The sequence below is a fragment of the Panthera onca genome, chromosome D4 (assembly GCF_046562875.1).
Source record: "Panthera onca isolate mPanOnc1 chromosome D4, mPanOnc1 haplotype 2, whole genome shotgun sequence".
Classification (NCBI taxonomy): Eukaryota; Metazoa; Chordata; class Mammalia; order Carnivora; family Felidae; genus Panthera; species Panthera onca.
The window spans coordinates 52,207,459-52,233,095 of record NC_138351.1 but is presented as its reverse complement, the minus strand read 5'-3'; the positions used below and the strand labels follow the sequence as shown (position 1 = coordinate 52,233,095).

Genomic DNA, 25,637 nt, shown 5'->3' with positions numbered 1-25,637 from the left:
TGGTTAGATATAGGTAATTTTAATTTTTTATTATATTTTCTGCATTTATGTACTTTTTCAGTGAATATGTGTTACTTTATCGGAAAAAAAATTTTTTTTTTCCAAATAAAGCTTTTTTTTTTTTTCAAATAAAGAAAATTTCCAGGTTGCCTATACTGAGACATGAGACAAAGTGGACAGCAACAGTACCAGTGACCTCCATGCACTGTAGCATCCCATGTGCTCCCAAATATGGCCCACTAAATTTAAATAAGTCCTATTTCTGGCTTAGGTAGGGTAATTTCAGTTTTTTCTTTTAAGTTTTTATTATTTTCCAGTTAGTTCACATATAGTATAATATTAGTTTCAGGTGTACAATACAGTGATTCAACACTTCCATACAACTCTGATGTTTATCACAAGTGCACTCCTTAAGCTCCATCACCTATTTAACCCATCTCCCAATCCACCTCCCCTCTGGTAGCCATCAGTGTGTTCTCTAAAGTCAAGAGTCTGTTTCTTGATTGTCTCTCTTTCTCTTTTTTCCATTTGTTCATTTGTTTCTTAAGTTCCACATATGAGTGTCTTTCTCTGACTTATTTCTTTAAGCTTAATATTCTCTAGCTCCATCCATGTCATTGCAAGTGGCAAAATTTCATTCTTTTTTATGACTGAGAAATATTCCATTATAGTACATATACCACCTCTTTTTATCTATTTATCAGCTGATGGACACTTGGGATGTTTCCATAATTTGGCTATTGTAGATAATGCTGCTATAAACATCAGGGTGCATTTATCTCTTTGAATTAGTATTTTTGTATCCTTTGGGTAAATACCTAGTAGTATGATTGCTGGATCGTAGGGTAGTTCCATTTTTTAATTTGTGAAGAACCTCCGTACTGTGTTCGAGGGTGACTGTACCAGTTTATACTCCAACAGTGCAAGAGGTTTCCCCTTTATCCATATACTCGCCAATACCTATTGTTTCCTGTGTTGTTGATTTTAGGCATTTTGACATGTGCAAGGTAATATCTCATTGTAGTTTTGATTTGTATTTCTCTGGATGAGTGATGCTGAGCATCTTTTCATGTCTACTGGCCTTCTGTATGTCATTGGAAAATGCCTATTCATGTCTTCTGCCAATTTTTCTTAATTGGACTATTCATTTTGTGGCTGTGATTGTATACGTTCTTTATATATTTTGGATACTAACCCTTTATCAGATATGTCATTTGCAAACATCTCTCATTCCATAGGCTGCCTTTTAGTTTTGTTGGTTGTTACCTTCATTGTGCAGAAGTTTTTTAATTTGATGAAGTCTCAATACTTTGTTTTTGTTTTTGTTTCCCTTGAGACAGGAGACATTTTAGAAAGAAGTTGTTACAGCAAATATCAAAGAGGTTACTTCCTGTGTTCTTCACTCTGATTTTTTATGGTTTTAGGTCTCACATTTAGGTCTTTGATCCACTTTGATTTTTTTTTTTTTTTTTGTATTTGGTGTAATAAAGTGGTCCAGTTTCATTCTTTTGCATGTTGCTGTCCAGTTTTCCCATTACCATTTGTTGAAGAGACTGTCTTTTTTCCATTGGATATTCTTTACTGCTTTGTCAAAGATTAATTGACCGTGTATTTTTTGGTGCATTTATGGGTTTCCACTCTGTTCCATTGATCTATGTGTCTATTTTTTGTGCCATTACCATACTGTTTTGGTCAATTCAGCTTTGTAATATAATTTGAAGTCCAGAATTGTGATGTCTCCAGCTTTACTTTTCTTTTTCAAGGTTGTCTGGCTATTTGGGGTCTTTTGTAGTTCCATACACATTTTAGGATTGTTTGTTCTAGCTCTGTGAAAATTGCTTTGGAATTTTGATAAGGATTGCAATAATTGTGTAGATTGGTTTGGGTAGTATAGACATTTTACCAGTATTTGTTCTTCCGATCCAGGAGCATGGAATGTCTTTCCATTTCTTTGTGTCATCTTCAATTTCTTTCATCAGTGTTTTATGGTTTTCAGAATACAGGTTTTTCACCTCTTTGGTTAGGTTTATTCCTAGGCATCTTATTGGATTTTGTCCTCAATTCTCTTTCTGCTGCTTCATTATTGGTGTATAGAAATGCAACATATTTTTGTATGTTTATTTTGTATCCTGTGACTTTACTGAATTCATTCATCAGTTCTAGCAATTTTTGGTGGGGTGTTTTGGATTTTTTATAGAGAATATCATGTCATCTGCAAATAGTAAAAGTTTGACTTCTTCCTTTCTGACTTGTATGCCTTTTATTTCTTTTTGTTGCCCAGCTGCTGTGGCTAGGAATTCCAGTACCATGTTAAGTAACAGTGATGATAGTGCAACCACATCTTGTTCCTGACTATAGAGGAAACACTCTGTTTTTCCCCATTGACATGATATTAGCTGTGGGTTTTTCATATATGACCTTTATTATGTTGAAGTATGTTCTTTCTAAACCTACTTTGTTAAGTTTTTTTTTTTTTTTATGAATGGATGTTATACTTTGTAACATGATTTTTCTGCATCCATTAAAATAATACTATGGTTCTCATCCTTTATTTTATTAATACAGTGTTTCATGTTGATTAATTTGCAAATATTGAACTGCCCTTGCAGACCAGGAAGAAATCCCATTTGATCCTGGTAAATTATTTTTTTTACTGTATTGTTGGATTTGATTTGCTAGTGTTTTATTTAGAATGTTTCATCCATGTTCATCAGGGATCTTGGCCTATTGTTCTTTTTTTTCAGTGGATTCTTTATTTGGTTTTGGTATCAGGTAATGTTGGCCTCAAAGAATGAATTTGGAATTTTTCCATTCTTTTCTATTTTTTGGAATAGTTTGAGAATAGTTATTAACTCTTCTTTAAATGTTTGGTAGAATTCTCCTGTGAAGCCATCTGGTCCTGGACTTTTGTTTATTGGTATTTTTTTGATTACTGATTCAATTTCTTTGCTGGTTATAAGTCTGTTCAAGTTTCTATTTCTTCTGGTTTCAGTTTTGGTAATTTTACACATTTCTTCCAAGTTGTCCAATTCATTGGCATATAGTTTTTCATAATATTCTCTTATTATTGTTTGTTTTTCTGTGGTGTTATTTGTTATTTCTTCTCTCTCATTTGTGGTTTTATTTATTGGGGTCATTTTTCTTTTCTTTTTAAGAAGTCTAGCTAGATGTTTATCAATTTTATTAATTTTTTCAAAGAACCAGCTGCTAGTTTTATTGATCTATTCTATTGGATTTGTTTTGTTTTTGTTTTTGTTTTTTGTTTGTTTTTAGTTTCATTATCATTTATTTGTGCTCTAATTTTTATTATTTCCCTCTTTCTACTGACTTTAGGCTTCATTTATTCTTTTTCTAGCTTCTTTAGGCTTAAGATTAGGTTGTTTATTTGAGATTTTTCTTGCTTCTTGAGGTAGGCTTATATTGCTATATATTTCCTTCTTAGGACCACTTTCACTGCATCCCAAAGGTTTTGGACCACTGGGTTTTTATTTTCATTTGTTTCCATGTATTTTTAAAATAATTCGATTGATTTTTTTTTTTTTGGTTAGCTCATTGTGATTTTTGGTTTTTGTTGTTGTTTTTGTTGTTTTTAGCATGTTATTTAACCTCTATGTATTTGTGGTCTTTCTAATTTTTGTTTTCTTGTGGTTGACTTCTAATTTCATAACACTGTCATCAAAAAAAGGTGTATGGTGTGATTTCAGTCTTTTTGTATTTATTGAGGACTGTTTTGTGATCTAATATGTGATCTGTTCTGGAGAATATTCCATGTACACTTGAAAATAATGTGAATTCTGCTGTTTGGGATGGAATATTCTGAATATATCTGTTAAATCCATCCAGTCCAGTGTGTCATTCAAAGCCATTATTTTCTTGTTGATTTTCTATTTAGATAATCTGTCCATTGATGTAACCTTTGGGGTGTTAAAATGCTCTACTATTATTGTTTTATTATCAATTAGTTCTTTTTGTTTGTCATTAATTGTTATATATATTTATTTGAGTGTTCTCATGTTGGGTGCACAAATATTTGCAATTGTTATATTTTCTTGTTGGATTTTCCCTTTACGATTGTATAATGCCCTTCTTTGTCTTTTTTTTACAGTCTTTGTTGTAAAGTCTAGTTTGTCTGATATAATTATTGCTACTCTGGCTTTCTTTTGACATCCATTTCATGATAAACGTTTCTCCATCCCCTCACTTCCAATCTCCAGGTGCCTTTAGGTCTAAAATGAGTCTCTTATAGGCAGCATGTTGGTGAGTCTTTTTTTTTTTTATCCATTCTGACACCTTATGTTTTTTGATTGGAGTGTTTAGTCCCTTTGCATTCAGATTAATTATTAACAGATACACATTTTGTGTCACTTTATTACTTGTTTTGTGATTGTTTCTGGAGGTTTTTCTATAATCTTGTCTTTGTCACTTTTAGACTCTCCTTTCCATTCAAAAGGTCCCTTCTCATATTTCTTGCAGGGATGGCCTGGGGTTCATGTACTCCTTTAGTTTTAGTTTGATAGGACACTCTATCTCTCCTTGTATTCTGAATGATAGCCTTGTCATATAGAGTATTCTTGGCTGCAGATTTTTCCATTCTATACTTTGAATATATCTTGCCACTCCCTACTGGCTTGCCAGGTTTCTGTTATGAGATCTGCAATTAGCCTTATGGGTCTTACCTTATAAGTTAAGGACTTCTTTTGTCTTGTTGTTTTTAAGATTTTTCCTATATTGCTGTATTTTAAAAGTTTAATTACAATATGTCTTGGTGTTGTCCTACTTTTGTTGATTTTGATGGGAGTTCTCTGTGTCTCCTATGGATGTTTGTTTTCTTCCCAGATTAGGGAAGTTTTCTGCTATTATTTCTTGAAATAAATTTTCTGCTCCCTTTTCTCCTTCTTCCTCTGGAACTCCTATAATATGAATGCTGTATTTTTAATGGAGTCACACAATTCCCTAAGTCTATTCTAGTGTTGCATAATTCTTTCTCTTTTCCTTTTTTTTTCAGCTTCATTTTTTTCCATTATTTTGTCCTCTAGGTCACTAATTTATTTCTCTGCTTCTTCCAGCTTACTGTTCATTGAATCAAGCCTGTTTCCAATCTTGTTTATTGTATTCTTCATCTCTGCTTGATACCTTTTTAACTCTTTTATTTCTGTGGTAAGGGTCTCACTGATGTATTCTATTTTTTTCTCAAGCCCAGAGAATATCTTTGGTTATTGCTTTAAATTCTCCATCAGGCATCTTATATCTGTTTCACTTAGATCTCTGGCTATAACCTTATCTTGTTCTTTCATTTGGTATAAATTCCTCCATGTTCGCATTTCGTCTAAGCCTCTACCTTCTGTGTGTAAGAAAAGCCGGTTAAGTCTCCTGCTTGTAACAGTAATGGCTTTATGAAGAAGAGGGCATGTAGTGCCCAAGACCTGGCACTTCAGGGAATGTCTCCAGTGTATGCTGCTGGAGCTCTGCTGTTGTGTTTTGGCTGCTCTGTCCTTCAGGCCAGTCATCTGCAGAGGCTCTCTTTGACTTCTGTGGGCATTGTTTTGTCCCTCACCTGAATGTGGTGAGATTTAACTAGGGGTACTCTGGTCTGCTTCTGAAATAATACCTGACACCAATTCCACCAGAACTGAGGCACTGCAGAACTCTTTGGTCACCAGATGTGGTGTGAATAGAGGTTTGTGCTGGTCTTCTGGGGGAGGGATCCACCAGGCCGGGACTGAACTAAGCTTGAATGAGAAGGGCAGTCCCTCCAGAGTACCAGGGGGTGGGGCTTGGTGTAAGCACGTTAGGGAGACAGTGTCCACACTGTACTGTCTCCTGCTGGTGGCTTTGTGTTTATCCTGAAGGGTTGGGGAGGAAAATGTCACAGGCCATATGTTTTTTCATGGAGAGGCATCTGTGTGAACTCTGCCTCTCAGGGATGTGCTCCAAGAATAGCAAGTAATCCCCCCTCCTCATGTGCCCCAGGTGTTCTTCAGATTCCTGTTTCCATGCTATCTGTCCCTGGGTTGTTTGCCTGCCTTCTCTCCAGGAGCATCACAGTGCTCTGTAGGCTCTATATCAGCCAAGCCCCCTGACCTTTAAATCTCCAGGCTTTAAGCCCCACTGGTTGCAAGAACTCACGAAATTCAGTTCTTATTTTCCAAGCCAGTGGCTTTGGGAAACATTTTTCTTGTGCACATCCCTGTATGCTCTTCTCTCTTTCTCTCGTTTCTCCATGACCATGGCTCCCTCCCCTCTGTAGCACCCAGGGTCCATTTTTCCCCTAAACCAGGTCTCCACACTTCCTTCATTCTTCAATGTGGTCTCTTCCCTCCTTCTAGTTTTGGGGTCTGTTCTCTCAGTCTTCATGTCAGTGTCTGGGGTATTTAGGATGCTTTGATAGTTTTCTAGTTGTGTTTGTGAGAGGAGATGAGTGTAGGGTCCTCCTACTCTGCCACCATCTTCCTCCCCTTCTTCCCAGGGAATTTCTTCATGAAGTATACTGATTTACCTAATGGTCATATTGTAACAGAAAGCAGATTCATAGGTCTCTGGGGCTGGGGGAGGAATGACAGAGGGACAGAGGGACAAGAAGAAACTTTCAGGGAAAATGGAAAGGTTTGTTATCTTGATTATGCTAATTGCCCTGCTTCTTCTGCTACACATTTTGCCTCCTTTTTAGCGGAGGCTGGAAGTGTTAAGACACGTGGGAACTATCTTGCAGATTTGTTTTTGAAGCTTAGGGTACACTGAGAAAAAAGAGGCAAGAAACACAAGGGGAAAGATAGCCTGGGATACAGTTGGGGGAGGATTGGCTCTTATTGTATATGTAATATCACAGTTTCAACCAGAGTGTTATAATCGGATCTGTGTCTTATAAAATGACCTTTATAAAGGTAATTATGAACTAAACAGATGATAGGTTGGAGGGGAGAGTGAAGGAAAGCAATGACTTACTGGGGAAAGGAAAAAGGAAGGAAGGAGGGAGAGGGGAACAGAGAAAGGAGGAGGACCAGGGGCTGAGAGGGTGAAAGGAAAGAAGTTGAAGGTTCTACTCATAAGACAGTTCATGACAAAAATGTGTTTCAGGGATGGTGATTTTTTGTTGCATTTACCACTTAATATTTTTTGACACCCTGATAATGATTTCAATACTCTAATCTCACTTTTAAAAATGTTTTATCATCTATACAGCATTATGTTTATATATAATATGAGGTTTTTCCTTCATGACTATTCCTATTTTCAAATACTAACATTTTTTAATAAATGGGGGGAGGGGAGAAAGAAGAATTATAAATAAGAGAAATAAGAATTGCTCTTTGTTTCATAATGCTGATAGCAAGTTTTTATTTTTTCTTTAGTTGTATGGTTCTAAGTGCTTGTAACAGGAGAAAATAAAAAAGGTTGGAGGGGTCCCAGTCTGCATCATGACATTGACTACATCCATGTGGGTGGGAGTTCAGAATTACTTATGTTTCCCTGGTAAGGCCTTTCATCACTTAAGTGCCAAAAATCTTCCATCATCTTCTCCAACCCTCATCTCAGTTTAAAGAACACTTTCTCAGTTTAAAGAACACTTTGAAATCTTTATTCATCACTACATGCCCGTTACATATGTAATTACTCCTAAAATATTCTAATATTATATTTCATATTTTCTTTTAAAAAGGTTATTTATTTATTTATTTATTTATTTATTTATTTATTTTGAGTGAGTGAGTGAGCAAGAGAGAGAGAGGATCCCAAGCAGACTCTGCACGGATACTGCAGGGCTCAATCTCACAATGGTGATATCATGACCTGAGACCAAACCAACAGTTGGAGGCTTACCAGACTGAGCCACCTGGTGCCCCTATATTTCATCTTTTCATGCATAAACATTGTGCATGTGATTGTTAATAATGCAAACACGTTTCCATGTATTCATTTTTGGTAGGAACAGTCAACTTGATTCAATATCAGGTAAAGAAATAAGAAGAAAAAAATGATTGCAAAAGATCTTGTCAGGCTTTTCTAGAATGTTAAAAAAAAAAATAAAAGATATCTTTTAGACTATTTGTAGTTCTGCCTAAAATTTATGTGCCCTCACATTTTGGTATTATTTATTTTTCAGAATGCTTTATGTGCTCCCTTTCCTGATTCAGGTTGTTCCCTTATCTCCCATCCTTTGTTCATGATTTGCTGCACCTGCAGAAAGTTTCAAGTTCTAGAAAGCCTATTTCAGCCTTCATTAATTACCCTCTTCTCACAACTCAATAAAGGATGTCTTTGACAACTATTTGTTCAAGGTTTGAGCTGTCAAAACACTAGGCATAGAATGATATTATTGACAAAACCTTCACACAACAAATACATGTTGGGTTTCGCAAGGCACTTTTATATCCCTTAGTCCTATCACATGTAATTCTTTAACAACACATTGTTTAACCCAGTGGTATACTGGTACGTGTTTTCAAGGAACTCTTTTGGAAAGGAGGAGCCACGGTTGCTAGTTTCTTTGATATAAACACACCCCACCATTCCTCATTTCAGTCTACTAATGTAATATCACTGAGCTTAGAGTCAGGAAGAGATGTTCACAATTGGCTCCCATAAGCTGGTATGCACACCACTGGAACTGAAATTCTGGAAAATCCATGAGTTGTGTAGGCTCCCACAGATAATAAAAGACTGAGGTGGCACTTGGATTCAGGTCTTTTGACTCCAAATAAATTATCTTCACAAAATATGCTGTTGTTCAAAGATAATGATTGTATCTTAAATTGGTCTTTCTGGTGCCAAAGGGTCACAATAGAGCCCCTCTGCGTTAGCGGCATTGTGTCCACATGGATGGACCTGCCACTACTACCTGCTTCTAATAAAATAAATCTGCAAAATTAAACTGACTGCTTTTGTTGGGCCATGGACTGTTTCAGTCTTATAAACCTAATGTCTAATTCAAGTATGATACTGGTTACATCATTATTATAATAGTGACTCTTCAGTGAATACTTTCAATATGTTTATTATGGATATTACTTTAAAATGTTCCTTCTATAAATAAATCTGAAGAATCTTAGAATTCTGGAAATAGAATGAATTTTAAGTGTCTTTAAGTTAAATTCCGTAATTTGACATAATAAATAAAATAATTCCTCCCCTCTGCCTTCTTGGGAACTCCTCCTAATGTTCTATGCCACCTCTATTAGGAAACTTTTCCTGACCATCATAGGAAGCACTAACCCTTTAATATTTTATACTTTACATTGGGGTGGAAATAGTATCACTTATGATTTCAATGTGCATTTCTCTGACTACCCTAAGGCTAAATGTTTATTAATATTTCCTGGTCAAGGGCACCTGGTGGCTCAGTCAGTTGAGTCTCCAACTTCGGCTCAGGTCATGATCTCACGGTCCGTGAGTTTGAGCCTCATGTCGGGCTCTGTGCTGACAGCCCAGAGCCTGGAGCCTGCTTCAGATTCTGTGTCTCCATCTGTCTCTGCCTCTCCCCCACTCACACTCTGTCTTTCTCTCTCTCAAAATAATATATAAACGTTAAAAAATCCCAAAAAAAGAAATTTCCTAAATGAATAAAAATATAATAAAAGCTCAGGTTGTAGAAGCCAAAGATAACAAAAGGTACATACTGTCTCCTTAGGACTTCTCTCTCAATCTGGTCCTTATTCACAGTTTTACCTGCTCTAAGAAGCTAATAGCAGGGATTTCTACTTCTCAGCATGCTTCCAGGTTTTACAAGAATAGTTTGCTGGCCCCAACTGCATATTCAAAATGCTACATTTTCTTTCTATCTTTATAGCTTAACTCTTTTCTGAATACAGTTTAATCCCTACTAACAAATTATTTTACATTTTAGCCAAACTATACCTAGGCCAGCTCTAACTCCAAATCAAATTATTTAAGCAAGATTTCTGGAAAGGAGAACCAAAGAAAGGAAATGACTACAGAAAGATTTATTTATAACAAGATTAAGAAAAGGGTATCTGCTAAGCTTATGCTAGAAAGTAAAATGAATGGATTTGGATATTAAATTATCATTAGTTCTTTGCAGGTAATAAAATCCATTCATTTATTAAATGCTTTCTAAGTCCATGTAGTGAGCCAGATAACACAGTCCCTGTATATATCACCAATCCTGTAATAAGCTGTGGAGTAAAATAGCCTTACCTCCACACAGCATGGGGCATGCAAATATTCCCCTTCCAGCTCCTATGGATAATCACAACACCGACTGACTTTTTGTTTCAGCCCCCAACCTGGCATTTATGGTAGCTTTCTTTTAATGTGCCAATTTAACTCCAATAATAATTTTCTATTCTTCCCAACTTATGACTTTCGTCCCTCAATTTAAATGTCATTTATTAAAGCCTTTTGGAACAAGTACATGTATGGCAGCACTCCATGCCGTGAAGGGGTATAAAGGATACAGTTTGATGAGATGACAGCTTTCATGGGAACCTTAAGGCAAACTCACTTAAAACAGACATAGATAATGATTGATGAGGATAATAATGATAGTAATAATAATAATAATAATTAATAATAGCAACCAGTTATTATTGAGTGTTCTGCTAGGCGTCTGACATAAATTCAAGTAATTTGCATGTCTTTTTTCTATTTTTCAGAATCATCTAACAAGGCAAGTATTCTGTTTTCTATTGTGTAGTAAGAAAAAAAAAAGAGGCTCTGAGAAGTGACACCTCTAGGCTCACCAGCTACAAAGTCAGGGCCAGGTAGAGCTGCTTTGGAAGGGAACGGGTCCCAGCACTCCCCATTTGGAAGGACTCATCTGCATTACAGCATGCAAAGTAAAATACATTCACCTCTCACATTAAATATACTTTTCCCATAAAAAATTTAAAGGTTTTTCAAGTTTGGGGCACCTGGGTGGCTCATTCAGTTTAGCGCCTGACTCTTGGTTTTGACTCAGGTCATGATCTTACGGTTCATGAGTTTGAGTCCCACGTCAGGCTCCATGCTGACAGTGTAAAGCTTACTTAGATTTCTCTCTCTATCCACCTCTCTCTCTGCCCCTCCCCTGCTCATGCTGTCTCTCTCAAAATAAATATACTTTTTTAAAAAAGGATTTTTCAAGCTTATTTTTGAAATTATTTTTTTTATAAATATTCTACTTAACTAATGATTGGCTGTGATTTCTCAGCAATTTGGGGCATACTTGGGAATTACCACCAACTTTATTTTCAAATATAATTTTTATGAGTATTAAATTTAATAATTATGGAAGCAAGGATAATACATGTTGGAGACACTGTATTAAATACTTATTATTTTGTTGTTTTTTTTTTTTTATTGGACCAATCTTCCTTTCTTTCTTTCTTTCTTTCTTTCTTTCTTTCTTTCTTTCTTTCTTTCTTTTTTTCTGGTTTTAAACACCTTTGGTCCTCGACCCTTTGACTTTAGTGTCTATCAGAAGAAATGACCCTGGGGGTGGGATTAGAATCCAGTTTTGTGACAAGACACAATCTATACTCTTTATCTTTTTCCTTAGGAAAAAAAATTTAAGACAACATGAGCTAGCACATACAGTATACTACAGAGCATCATATCTATTAAATGTTGAAGCTGTTCTAAGTAATGCAGTGTGTAATGTTCCCATGGTTTAAATTAGCTAATGTGGTCATATCCTCCATGGTAGACTTATATACTGTATTACACAGATCTGAAGTTTTTAATTTTATAAATCTTTTTGTCCCAAGAAGATCTTGAAAACTCTGGCTTCTATTCTACCTTTGCTGCCTCTTCCATAGAAGTTATTTGAATTATGCATATTATAAAAACTCACTAGATGCCAAATGATAGAATTCTTCTTAGAAAATTAAGTCTAGGCTTATGAGGAAGGATGTATTTACAGGGTTGCTGGAGAGACAGACATTCCTGAAAAGAATGTATAAAAAAAGGTAAAAGATTCAGGGCATTGTTAAAAATTGTTTAAAAAATTATATATGTGGGGCACCTGGGTGGCTCAGTCGGTTGAACGTCCGACTCCGGCTCAGGTCATGATCTCACAGTCCGTGAGTTCGAGCCCCACATCGGGCTTTGTGCTGACAGCTCAGAGCCTGGAGTCTGCTTTGGATTCTGTGTCTCCCTCTCTCTCTGCCCCTCCCCTGCTCATGCTCTGTCTGTCTCTGTCTCAAAAATAAATAAAAACATTAAAAAAATTATATATGTAAATTCTTATCATGATCAAGTAAAGGAATAGGCTAGGTTAGAAAGGCTGGTGGTGAGTCATTTTCGTTTTCCACCACATATGGAGTAAACCAAAACTCTTTTCCTCTCTGATCTCACCTGCTCCTCTAGTCTCTGCCAGCTAGTCTTTGTGCTAGCTTCCCTCTGGAAAGCTGACCAACTTGCTAGTTCCCTGCACCTCAAGAATATTTCTGCCTGAGTCTCTGTACTTGCTGGTCTGTCTGCCTGAAGCAGTGTTCTCCTAGACAGTTACATGGATGGTCCCTTACTTTAGACAGGATAACTCAGATGTTACTCCTATATAAACAGCCAATTCCCAATATAATACATAATATATGAAAAAAAAATTACATATCCTGACCAGGTTATCTAAAACAACCAACTCCCATCTACCTCTATTTCCTTAGTTGGATTTAGTTTGCATATTATTCATGGCACTTGTAACTCAGATCTTTGCCATAAGATTAAATGTGTCAATGCATGCAAACTGCTAAGAATAGCCATTGGCAGCCAGTAATCTCTATGTAAGTGTCTTTTGAATGAATAGTCAATCTATCACATTTTGCAGAGAGGAAGGAAATGAGTCTCAGAAGTGAGGTGCCACATACCTGTTGGAAGGGATTCCCACTTTTCTATTATGTAACCCAACGTTCGGTGTGAGTTATGGTAGTTAACTGACCCTTCCCCTCAGTCTCCTGCTGCCCAATGGACACTTAATTTAACTTAATCAAAATTTTAATATATGTTTTGCCTGAGACAAGTGAAGTGGAATCTGATGCAGAACACATTTCTGGCTTTATGACACAAATCTAAATATTGAAGACCAAAGGGCCCAATTTTAGGTCTAATGTTAACTTTTTACATGCAAAGAGCAAAAGTATGATGAAATTCTTGCAGTCACTAATAACCAAGCTCAATAAGTTCTTTTCCGTTTTTTCTAAAACACTTCTTAAGGCCAGAGCAGTGAGCTTGCCCTCCAGAAGTTTGGGCAAGAGCCCAAACAGACCAACTGTAATTACAAAACTTACCTGAATGGTAATATTTTATCTTAAGAAGTTTTAAAAGGTTTGCATTCAAATTTACACCATTTCTATGACTTTGAGTTTACTGTAGCCTCATTTACCATAACAATAGAGAAAATAGTATCAAAAGTAGAGTGAGTGTGCCTTAACATAAATACTAAATGTATGTTATTTCGTGTGTGTGTGTGTGTGTGTGTTAAACAGTAAATGGTACTCTAAGTTACTTGCCACTGAGTAACATTGACGTCCCAGGGCATGATCCAGTTTTGTCCATTGACTTGGTATGTCTCCTGTCATGCTGACATATACTCAGGAGACTGGCTTCCCACTGTGAGCAGCCAGGACCCAAGTTTTATTTCACTTCTGTTATTTAGAGATGGCTTTACTTCCATGTCTTTGTTTGGTCTTTACTTCAATATAACAGTTGAAATACTTTTGAAATATACTTCATGTAACATAATCCACTTTCTTGGCAGTGAAACCATTTTTTTTCTTGTAGTTTTCTAATACATTGGCATTGAAAAAGAGAAAGAATTCCAATTTGAGGTAATATTGCAATTAATAAAATCATATTTTCCAGCACACCTCACATGAAATTTAATTGATAAAGTTTGCCATTAATAAATTATTTGCGTATTTTACTTTTGTTATGTCTTTTGTTTCTAAGGAGCACATAATTGACCTGGTTTATTTTGTGATTATAGAACTTACCTCAAGGAATAGAATGAAAGGGCTTTCATCTGTTTGCTACATGTGGGCAGTTATTTATGATGATGGGCCAGGACTGACTTTATGAAGTACATGTTAGTATTGTTTCTTATACCAATGATTCTGTTTTTAATAAAATAAAAAAGTGTGTTCTGTTCCCAAGTGCAAAGATAGGTAGGTGGTTGTTTGAGCTCTGATAATCTAATGAATGAGACAGCAATGGCTCTATGCCAATTGGGAGTTAAATACAAAAAGACGGGCAAGTTTAGTTTTTCTACCTTATAATGAAAGTAATACATTCTCCACCTGTGTTCATTTTCCTAAGGAAGGAAATGACAAGGGGTTTGGACTGCGAATTCTATTGTTAATTCTGTTCTTTCTTTTAGCTACACTGTGCTCATTTGGAAAATGAAATGGATTATTTGCTTCACTGAGGATTTTCTTTCTTAATAAGAATCTATGCATATTGTATTGGGTAATAAAAAAGAGCTCTAGGTATAGCTCAATACTAATAATTTTTTTCTTACTTGGTACTTCTACCTACCTCCACAAATCTTCTGAGAGGTTTAGAAAGCAGAAGACATCGAGAGAGGAAAGATGATGTTCATCAGCTTTCTTGTATCTGCCTACCTTCTTAACTAAAAAAATCTTCTTCCAAAAAGGCTATGATTTTCGTAAGATTATATATACTTTAGGGATAAAGGAAGAAAGGAAGAAAATGAGGGAGGAAATGAAGGAGAAAGGCAGGAATATAGGAAGAGGTGGACAGAAAACATTTGTGGTGAGGGCAATGAAGAAAGGAGGGACAAGCCTTAACTGTGATCTGATTCTGTTTTGTTAATGAAGACACAATTCCCATTCGACTTGTAAGCAAACACTACATTACATATCCCTGGGAGCATTCATATTTGGAGAATGCTTACAGTGAAGCCCTTAAAGACAAAAGGCCCGACAGACAATGGTGCATACACTCTGTTCAGAGTGAAACATTCCATTTGCAAGAGATTTTTGGATATATCAGATATGGCTTTGACATGGACCCATTAATTCTAAAGCTACTGGCTGGGTACTCTTACTTTGGCAAATCAACCTGTGCCTTAGTCTTGATTTCCCCCAGAAAATGTGGCTCGAAGATTTTACTGTAGGGAATTTATTTGGAGTTAGTCCCAAGAATCATTGGTAAGAGATTGGGGAGTGAGACAAGGAAAAGACAGGAAGCAGTAAAGGATATATCAACTGACTTAGCCATCCTGATAACTGGAGTTGAATCCTCATGGGGCATTCCAACAGGCAGTGTGGGAACCCCTTCCTCACAGTTATCCCACCTAAGGGGCAAATGGTAAGGATATGCCAACTCCCATTAGTCATTATTTGATGGTTGCTTGGGCTATGGGAATGACTGCTAATTGGCACCTCTGGCTTGCCCTGTTACACTGGGACACAGTAGCCTCATAAGAAAGTCATCAGAGAGATGGAATTGGTGAAGGCTGGAAGTCACTCTGATGTGTTCCACATGGTAAGGCTCTGGGTCAGCATCTGACAATTGATCTTGCATCCCACTCTTCAGCTCTTTATCTGTCTTTTGTTACCAACCACCGTTCCCTATCCTTATCTTAAGGATAAATATTTGTTCTTGCCTTGTATTTCACTCTATTGCTGTCAATATGATTACGCCTCCTCTACCTTAAGGGTAAAATTTGCAGTTTTCATGGATTTGTCAATCAGCAAGACACTACTAGATCTGGAGCCGGAAGATACAGGCTCTAGTCCTGGCTGTTTGCTTTGCTAGTTTAGTAACCTACATTTTTAAAAAAAAAATTTTTAATGTTTATTTTTGAGAGAGAGAGAGAGAGAGACAGAGACAGAGCACGAGTGGGGGAGGAGCAGAGAGAGAGGGAGACACAGAACCCGAAACAGGCTCTGAGCTGTCCGCCCAGAGCCCAACACCGGGCTGGAACTCACAAACCGTGAGAACATACCTGCCGAAGTCAGATGCTTAACCCACTGAACCACCCAGGTGCCCCTAGTAACTTACTTTTAACCTCAGTTTCTTTACCTATGAAATGGAGATGTCATTTGCCCTGTTGAGCTCCCAGAGGACTGTAAGGACTAAATGAGGTAATAGAGAGAAAGTGTGCTCTACTAGATATTGTTCTTCTTATCCTGAATGTGAACTGCATGAGGGTAATAGTTGTGCTTTGTTCATTGTTGTGTGCCCAGTGCCTAGAAGGGTACCTGTACCCTGTGCTGCAGGGTAACAGTGCTGCAGATGCAGCACTGGTAGAAGAAATACTCCATAAAACAAGGTAAACACTGGAATAGATAGTCTAGAATTCAAATGTTAATTCGGCTACAAGCTTGCCTCTTAATTTCAGGCAAGATTTTAATCTGAGACTTTTTTATGTACAATTTATCAGTCAAATGTCTTCCACACAGGTTGTCTTAAAAATTAAGATTTGTCCCATTATATATTCACCCTCAATACCATTCACAATCTTGCTCTTTGGGTGAGTATTGCCTACCTACAGAGATGAAAGAGATAATTTGTTAAACTACTCATTCAAATTCTAATAGTGAAATCAACAGTTTTTCCCTTTGAATACAGTTGCACTCATTCCATTGCATTGATATTCTGCTCTGAATTAATAAACAATAATTCACTATAGAATTTTGTATTTGATTCTCAAATGCACCTTTAGGGAATACAGTTTTGACTAATTACATTTTCTTCGCTTAGGCATATCTGTGGTCACTTGAAATATTTTCAAATTAATACATGTCATGGTACTAATTAGTACCTGGTACCATGCATACAGTGAGAGCTTAATGGTGATAATGAGAGTAGTTGTGTTAACTCCCATTTACTGAGCTCCTACTAGGTGTCTGTCTGTATCAGGGCATTTTCTAAACATTAAGTCATTTCACATCAATCCTATAAAGTGACTGTGACTATTGCTATTTTTAGAGATGATGAAATTGAGGCATGAGAGGTTACTTTAGCCAAGGTCACAGTTCTTGCCCACAGTAGGACTAAGATTTGAACTCTGGTTCAAACAGAGGACTACGTCCTCAGTAGGACTAAGATTTGAAACTCTGGTTTTCTGACACCAGCATTTATGCTTCATCCTCGCATTGGCTATCAATTGTCTTCTCCCTTTCAGGTAACATACGATTGACAAATAATTTAACCTCACACCATCCATATGAGGCTAGAACTATTATTATCTCCACTCTAAAAATGCGGAAGTCATAGGTCAGAGAGATGATGTGACTCATAACTGGACTAACAGCTAGTGAATAGCACAGATAGGACCCAGGAGTGTCTGAAGCCAAAGCCAGTCTTTTCCGAAATGTGTTGAATGTACAGCATGACTCTCTCTCAAAGAGTAGCCCTTCTTCCCTCATACATGTTGTCAACTGGATCCTAATTAAAAGAGCATATATCTTAATTGACTAAACATGGTAATAACCGAGGTGTTAGTTTTTAGAAACATAATCATGGATTTGACAAAAGTAGCTTCTCCTTATTGTGCATTCTTTTCCACCTTTAACTCTTCAGTACAATGCAGTCCCCTTGCCTATAGTAGGCACTTAATAAATGTATACATGAATCAGCTATGTAATGGTATATTCAGAGATAATTATTGAGTACCTCTATGTGCCAGAAGAGTGTCAGTCATTAACAACATATAAGCAATAGAAAAACTATATATATGATCCCTACTTGTGGAAAGTCTTAGGTCTAGTGGGTGATATAAACATTAAATAAATACACGTATACTCATACACACATACATAGTCATGCACATGCACACAGACACACACCAATAAATATGTAATTACAAATTATGATAAAAGGAATAACGGAAAAGGACAGGGTATGACAAGAAACAATAAAAAAGCCTTTAGATGGAGAAAGCCTGGGCACCTGGGCGGCTCAGTTGGTTGAGCATCCGACTTCGGCTCAGGTCATGATCTCGCAGTCCATAAGTTTGAGCCCCATTTTGGGCTCTGTGCTGACAGCTCAAAGCCTGAAGCCTGCTTCAGATTCTGTGTCTCCCTCTCTCTCTCTGTCCCTCCCCCACTCATTCTCTCTCTCTCTCTCTCTCTCTCTCTCTCTGTCAAAAATAAATAAATAAGCATTAAAAAAATTTAGATGGAGAAGGCCTTTCTGAGGAAATGGTAGTCCATAAATAGTAGAAAAACTGCTGATTCCAGCTGTTTCACCCCCACCCCCCATCCCTTAGGCAGGAATTTAGGCACTGGATTTTTTAATCCAAGATAATACTATCCACATAAATATAAGATCTAATTTCTAATGAGTTAAAACTGCATCTATGCAAAGAAGCACGAGAGAACTTTCTGATGAGATAAAAATATCCTATATCTTGATCCATGTGGTAGTGATTATTTGGATTTACAAATCTGTCACAGTTCATTGATTTTACAGTTACACTGTGTGAATTGTACTGTGCATAAATTATACCAACATAAAGTTGATTTGGAAAAAAAAAACGATTTAAGTTAAGGGGTCAATAAGCAAGCAAACTAAAGGTGAATCAGAATTATTCTGACAATTACCTGCATCTATGTTTTAGTGATTTTACATATCTGGCAGTCATATTGTTGGATCAGTACCTGTATATAGATTACTTTTCCATCTGTAACAATAGTTCTTTCTGACTTGTCAAGTACATCAGACATTTTTTAAACTAATGCTTCTAAGATAGAAGGGCAAAGAAGATAAAAGCTTTTTCAACGATGTGGTTGGATTTTTTTCATACTTTGGCTGCATTTGAGAGGCTTTTATAGCACAAGTGAATAATAACAAGAGCATCATGATAATGCCTTTTGTTTATAAAATTCTTAGCTCTGAAGAAACCAAATTGCTTTGCATTCATGTCTTCATTAAATCGTTTCTACCTGAGAGAAGTTAAATGTGTCTTCTCCCCATTTTACAGGAAACTGGAACACAGGCAGGTTTAGGAGATGGCAGACATGTATGTATATATCAAGGTCTAGTGGGCTGTGATCACAAACTCCTTTCTGAAGGCTTCTTTTTTAATTGTGCATTTATGTGGCATTCAAAGGAAACCTTTTTCTATTTTGTGTGCATATGTCAACATTTTAATAGCAGGAGAACAATGGAAGCTGTTCATAACATGAAAGCTAGAAATATCAGCAATTCTGTACTTAATAGATTGATACATAAAGTGATTTAACCAGATAATTATTAAATAATACATAGCTTCAGGGTAAACATCCATATGCATGGATGTGAATTAAGAGTTTACAATAAAGTGTTCTTTCATTGTTATTCGCCAAACAATTCAGAATCTGTGCCGAAAGAAATAGTTTAATTTTGCAGTCACCTGCTGGATTTGAACAATGGGGAGGCTACTTGCTCACAATGCATAGCAGTGTTGTAGAGAGTCAGTGTGGAAGCAGTGACCTGATGATGTAGAATACACCTCAGGCATTTACTAGCCAGGCAACCTTGGGCCATCAGGAAGAGTTGCAAGCATTTGCTAAATAGATGAAACACACTAACATATAGTCTGGCAGATAGACACTCAAAAAAAATGTTAACTATTGTTAGGAAAATGGCTCATCAAGCTATAAAAATTGAATTTGAATCAAATAAAAATAGGAAATAGATTGCTCAGTTACAAAAAGACATAATTTTTCCAGACCACAAAAATATTTTCCATGTAGTTTAGCAAATTAACTCAGGGCAGTTTAGCAATGATCCAGACCTTGACATAGGGCAAGAGAAAGGGGATTATGGAATGTGGGACATGATGCCAGGGCTAGATTAAGATTTCATTTCCTCTAAACTTGGAAATGTATGTGCCTTCCATATGCAGTTCAAAATAAAAGCACTATTCAATGACACAATAAAATCTTAGATGTCTGTGAATTTAAAATGGTTTCTAGATTTTTCCAATTGCAAAATTCCAGATTCATTGATCACAGTAAGGTTTCAGTGTGTGTGTGTGTGTGTGTGTGTGTGTGTGTGTGTGTCTGTGTGTCTGTGTGTCTGTGTGTCTGTGTGTCTGTGTGTGTGTGTGAAGCTGAGATGCTTGGTTTCCATGTTCTCTAGGGAGACGACTAGGTTCCTTGCCAGATGATGCATTGGGGCTGACTATTGAACCCTCTAGGAAATGGGGCAGAAGTTGGGGTAGTGATGTTTACAGGTCATGGGGAGTGAGAGTGACGTCACTGTGCCTTGTCATGCCCCAGAAAAGCTGGGAATGTAAAGGGTTGTACCTTTGTTTTAAGGTAAATTACCAATAAGCCATCTACACCCCAAGAAATGGCAAGAATCATTGTCTTCCTTGAATCTTGACATTGAGTGAAGAGAAAAAAAATCCCAAGAATTTGAGTAACCACAGTAAGCCCTCATGTATGGTTTACAGCCTGAATTCATTCTACTTGGGGGATCCAAACAAACTCTCAAGCCAAATGTTTAGTTTTAAGTTTTTGCATCTTGATAAAACTTCTAAATCAGTAGCAGGAGAAAAGGCAAATTATGTTTGAGTGAATCCACATTTGGCTCAGGCATAAAAGATTTCCACAGGTAAAGCTTCAAGGAAAAATAAGCTCAGAGTCAAAGATCACAAAATACACAAGAAATACCTTCAACAGGCATATCACAGATGAGAAACCATGTATCATCAGCCTCATTAAAAACCAGAGAAATATACATTAAAATCAAGAGTGATGGGGAGCCTGGTGGCTCAGTCGGGTGAGCACCTGACTCTGGCCCAGGCCATGATCTCATGGTCTGTGAGTTCAAGCCCTGCATTGGGTTCTGTGCTGACAGCTCAGAACCTGGAGCCTGCTTCTGATTCTGTGTCTCCTTCTCTCTCTGCCCCTCTGCCCCTCATGCTCTGTCTCTTTCTCTCTCTCAAAAACTAAATAAACATAAAATTTAAAAAAAATAAAATAAAAAATAAAATAAAATCAAGAGTGAGATACAGAATTTGAAAAAATTAAAACTCTTACAACATTGGGGCACCTGGGTGGCTCAGTTGGTTAAGTGTCCAACTCTTGATTTCAGCTCAAGTCATGATCTCATGGTTTGTGAGATCAAGTCCCACATCTGGCTCTGTGCTGACAGCAGAAAGCCTGCTTGGGATTCTCTCTCTCTCCCTCTCCCCTGCTCTCTCTCCCTTTCTCTCAAAATAAATAAATAAACTTAAAAAAAGTCATAATATTAAGGCTTAGCAAGGAAACAAAATTTTTGAAGTCCACATTTCAAAGAAACAGATTTGGAAAGCAGTTTAGCCTACTATAATAAAGCTGAACATATGCATACCCTGTTGCTCAGCAATACCACTCCTAGCTGTAAACCTATGAAAAACTATTGCTTCTGTGTCTCAGGGCTCCTGAGCCAGAAGACACATGCATGAATGTTAACAGCAGCAATGTTTATAATAGCGAAATGCTAGGAAAATTCCAAATGCCTATCAACAGTGGAATGAAGGGAAAAAATGTGGTATACTCACATAATGTAATACTCTACAACAAGAGTGAATAAGCTACAGCTGCACAAAACAACATGAATCTATCTTAATGACAAAACACTGACAGGAAAAAAGCAAATCTAGTTACATGAACTTGGAAGTATGCAAAGTAGGATGTTATGTTTCAGGGTAGTAACTAGTGTGGTAAAGCTATGAAGAACAGTGAGGCAATGATCACTAAATTTGGTGAACCAATTTATCTTTGGAGGTGGGAGGGGTAGTAGCTGGTATCAGCAATGGACCTGTGAGGTCCTTCAATTAATGGGAATCGTCTATTACTTACACCAGGTGGAAGGTACACAGTGCTCACTATATTGTAATTCTTTACCCCAACACAATGTTTATACAAATTCTTTTTTTTTAAGTTAATTTATTTATTTTGAGGGGCAAGGGACTGGGGCAGAGAGATAATCCCAATCAGGCTTCCCATTGTCAACACAGAGCCTGATGCATGGCTTGAACCCATGAACCACCACATCACGACCTGAGCCGAGACTAAGAATCGGACACTTAACCCACTGAGCCACCCAGGTGCCCCTATAAGCATTCTTATTGTGTTTTCAATACCTGTTTTTTAAAACTGTGTAAGCTCTGTAGACTTAAAATGTGTGATATCCTTTTTGTTTCCATATAAAATACGAAAATGTTATGTTTCCCTTTATTTTGGCTGAAATAAAAATAGTTATTTTGTTAATGATTTTTCTCATGTATTCACACTCACAAGTTATTCTAAGAAACCCTTACCTTATAAAGAAACTATCTAGAGTAGTTTGTTTTTAAAATTAGAAGCCCCATATTGAAGACTGTGTGACTGAACTTCTCATATAGCATACAAGGTACATTGAAAGTATCTACCTTTTATTAGTTGAAGGTGTAGTATTTCTTAGATTTATAGACCTTATTATCTCTATTGAAATGACATTGACCAATACAAAAGTTTCCTTTAGTTTTAGAATTATTCACTAGTATGTATGTTTGTTTGATCTTCTTTTGTAATTATTTAAAATATATTTTTGCAGTTGCCATGAGTTGGAAGAGGATATGTACAGTATTAGGGAAACATAAAGCAAAAGAAAAGGAAGTGAATATACACATACATATGCAAGTTCCTCTTTCTCGGGTAGTTAGTGTCTTTTAGCAGCAAATGAAGGTGCTAACTAGAAGACTGGCCTCTGTCGTGTGCCACAGTGTCAAAGGGCACAGACAAATTCTGCACAATGAACTTGGGCAGTCCCTGATCTCTATAAGAACACTGTATGTCCTTCCCCTTTAAAAAAGAGAAGCACAGGGACCCCTGGGTGGCTCAGTAGGTTAAGCGTCTTCAGCTCAGGTCGTGATCTCATGGTTGGTGAGTTCAAGCCCCACATTGGGCTCTGTGCTGAAAGCTCAGAGCCTGGAGTCTGCTTTAGATTCTGTTTCTCCCTCTCTCTCTCTGCCTCTCCCCCACTCACACTCTGTCTCTCTCTCTAAAAAATAAATAAACATTTAAAAATTAAATAAATAAGAGAACTATAACATATGTGATAAAATCTTTGCTAACAGGTGCTCCTCAAGCAGGCAGAGGGATATATGTCAGGTAGGCTATGTGTTATGTGCAAGGTTTCCACTAGTAAGTCTACCTTAATTGGAAGAAGAGACACTTCATGCTTGTTGATATTCCTCTCAAAGGCAATTAGCTGCTATCATGATTGAGTTCCCAGAAGGCCCAAAGCTGTAGTATTTTATTATTGACATTCTGTATGAAAATATATGTTGAAATCTATTATGCCATTAAAACTAAAGTCCACACAGCTTCCAAGGATATACAGGTTTCCCTAATAAACCCTAACTGTCATCCCTCTTTCCTGTCTGGGTTTATTTTCTTTTGGCTTCTCGGAGTCTATGGCTGTGCCTTGCTGTGGTTATCCAGAAAGGTATACTAATGAAACTCATGCATATATATTTGTCTATGAGCATATCCTATTTTTTTTGTGGAAAGAAACGCAATTCATAGAGGATTTAGTACATTTGAGACTTCCAGGGCAAGATTATATTTTGAATATTTATCTTTGGTTCACTTCATTTCCTTCTGCTTCATAATTTTCCCTAAGCTGCATAGAACTTCTTCCCAGCCACAAAGCCTAATTTTATTTGTCTAGAAAGAGGAAAACAGCATTATGAAGCGTAACAGTATTTGTGCCTTCTCTACTTTTCTCAATTCAGGGTAGAGACATGAAGTTGAATATAGCAATTCCTCCCTGCTAACCTTCAATTATGAGTTCTTCTTATATAAAATTAACCTCTGTGTGAATTTACTTCTGCATAACTTTTCAAAAGCTATGACAAAGAGAAATCTTGTCTAGGTAAATCAAGTGAATTTTAAATCACTTCAGGTGAGGTTAATTACAATTTAGCAGGAACTTGGAGCTGGGAGTACCAAATCAGGTGAAGCAAATAGTATAGGTATAGAGATTTTGAGCATAAGTCTTTAAGATCATGAAAGGAAGGTAACGCTTCCATTAAAATTGGCCTTAAAAACATGTGTGCCCATGTTAACTGCATGCCACGCGAAGGCAACGTTCAAGAATGTGTGGCTAAGCATCTTGTCTACTCCTATGCCTCAGTTGCTTAACTTAGTGCATTACATAGTAGGGATTTAGTAAATATTAATAGAATGAAAGAATGAATACGAGGAAGTAGATCACATCAAGGAAACAAGAAACATACTGTTTTGATTATGAACGTAGCAACTTCTTTCTAGATATGTTTCCTCAGGCAAGGGAAACAAAAGCAAAAATAAACTATTGGGGCTACATCAGAATGAAAAGCTCCTGCACAGTAAAGGAAACAGTCAACAAAACTAAAAGACAAACTACTAAATGGGAGAAGACATTTGCAAATGATATCTCTGGTAAAAGGTTAGTATCCAAAATATATAAAGAACTTATACAACTCAACACGCAAAAAACAAATAATCCAATTAAAAATGGGCAGAACACACGAACAGACATTTCTCTAAAGAAGACTTACACATGGCCACAGACACATTAAAAGATGCTCAACATCACTTATCATCAAGGAAATGCCAATCAAAATCACAATGAGATATCACCTCACATCTGTCAGAATGTCTAAACGTTCTGACAGAATCAAAATCAAAAGAAACAAGTGTTGGCGAGGACGTGGAGAAATAGGGACTCTCATGAACTATTGGTGAGAGTGCAAACTGGTTCAGCCACTGTGGAAAACAGTGAAGTTTCCTCAGAAAGTTAAAAATGGAACTACTCTGTGATTCAGTAATTGCACTACTAGGAATTTACCTACAAAATACAAAAACACTAATTCAAAGGGATACATGTGCCCCTATGTTTCTTGCAAAATTATTTACAATAGTAAATTATAGAAGCAGTCCAAGTGTCCATCTATAGATGGATAAAGAAGATGTGTTATACATACATACATATATACAATGGAATGTTATTCAACCATTAAAAATAATGAAATCTTGCCATTTGCAACAACATAGATGGAAGAAGAGAATATAATGCTAAGCAAAAGAAGCCAGAGACAGGCAAATACCCTATGATGTCATTCATGTGTGGAACTTAAGAAACAAGACAAACAGCAAAGGAAAAACATGAGGAGAGAGAGGCAAACCAAGAAACAGACTCTTCACTATAGGGGAGGAGAGATGGGTGGAGATAGGAGATATAGGTGATGTGGATTAAGAATGCAGTTATCCTTAAAAAAATACACTCATTACGACACTGAGTAATGTATAGAATTGTTGAATCATGATATTGTATACCTGAAACTATTATAGCACTGTATGTTAACTATACTGGAATTAAAATGAAAACATTAAATTAAAAAAAAAAAAAGAAAGAAAACAAGAATCAGACTAATACCAGATTTTTCAACTACAATGTTGGATACAAGAAAACAGTGGAATGCTTTTCAAGTATTAAAAGCACTTAAGACCTGATATCTAGCTGTTATTTAAATGTGAGAAGATAGCCTACTTTATTATATACAGAGCCTATGAAACTTGCCAAAGATCCACACTGGGAAGAATTTGGATAAAATATTTAAATAAGAAGATAGAGAAGTCTTCGAAGATATTGTAATAAATATGTGGTGTTTTAAAAAATATTTTATTCTTGGGGCACCTGGGTGGGTCAGTTGGTTAAGCATCTGACTTCAGCTT

General features: G+C 36.6%; 1 protein-coding gene across 10 annotated transcripts in view; it reads left to right on the top strand.

Moving 5' to 3' along the window:
• The window catches only part of LINGO2 (leucine rich repeat and Ig domain containing 2), a 1,156,543-nt gene that overhangs the window by 735,283 nt on the left and 395,623 nt on the right, over nt 1-25,637 (top strand). The window contains exon 1 of one of the 10 annotated variants that reach the window (XM_060609544.2): nt 16,146-16,228. The exons of the other annotated variants lie outside the window; for them this stretch is intronic. The gene's annotated coding sequence lies outside the window, so the exon portion shown is untranslated. Of the gene's footprint in view, nt 1-16,145; nt 16,229-25,637 lie in introns of those variants that run through there. 10 annotated transcript variants of the gene reach the window in all.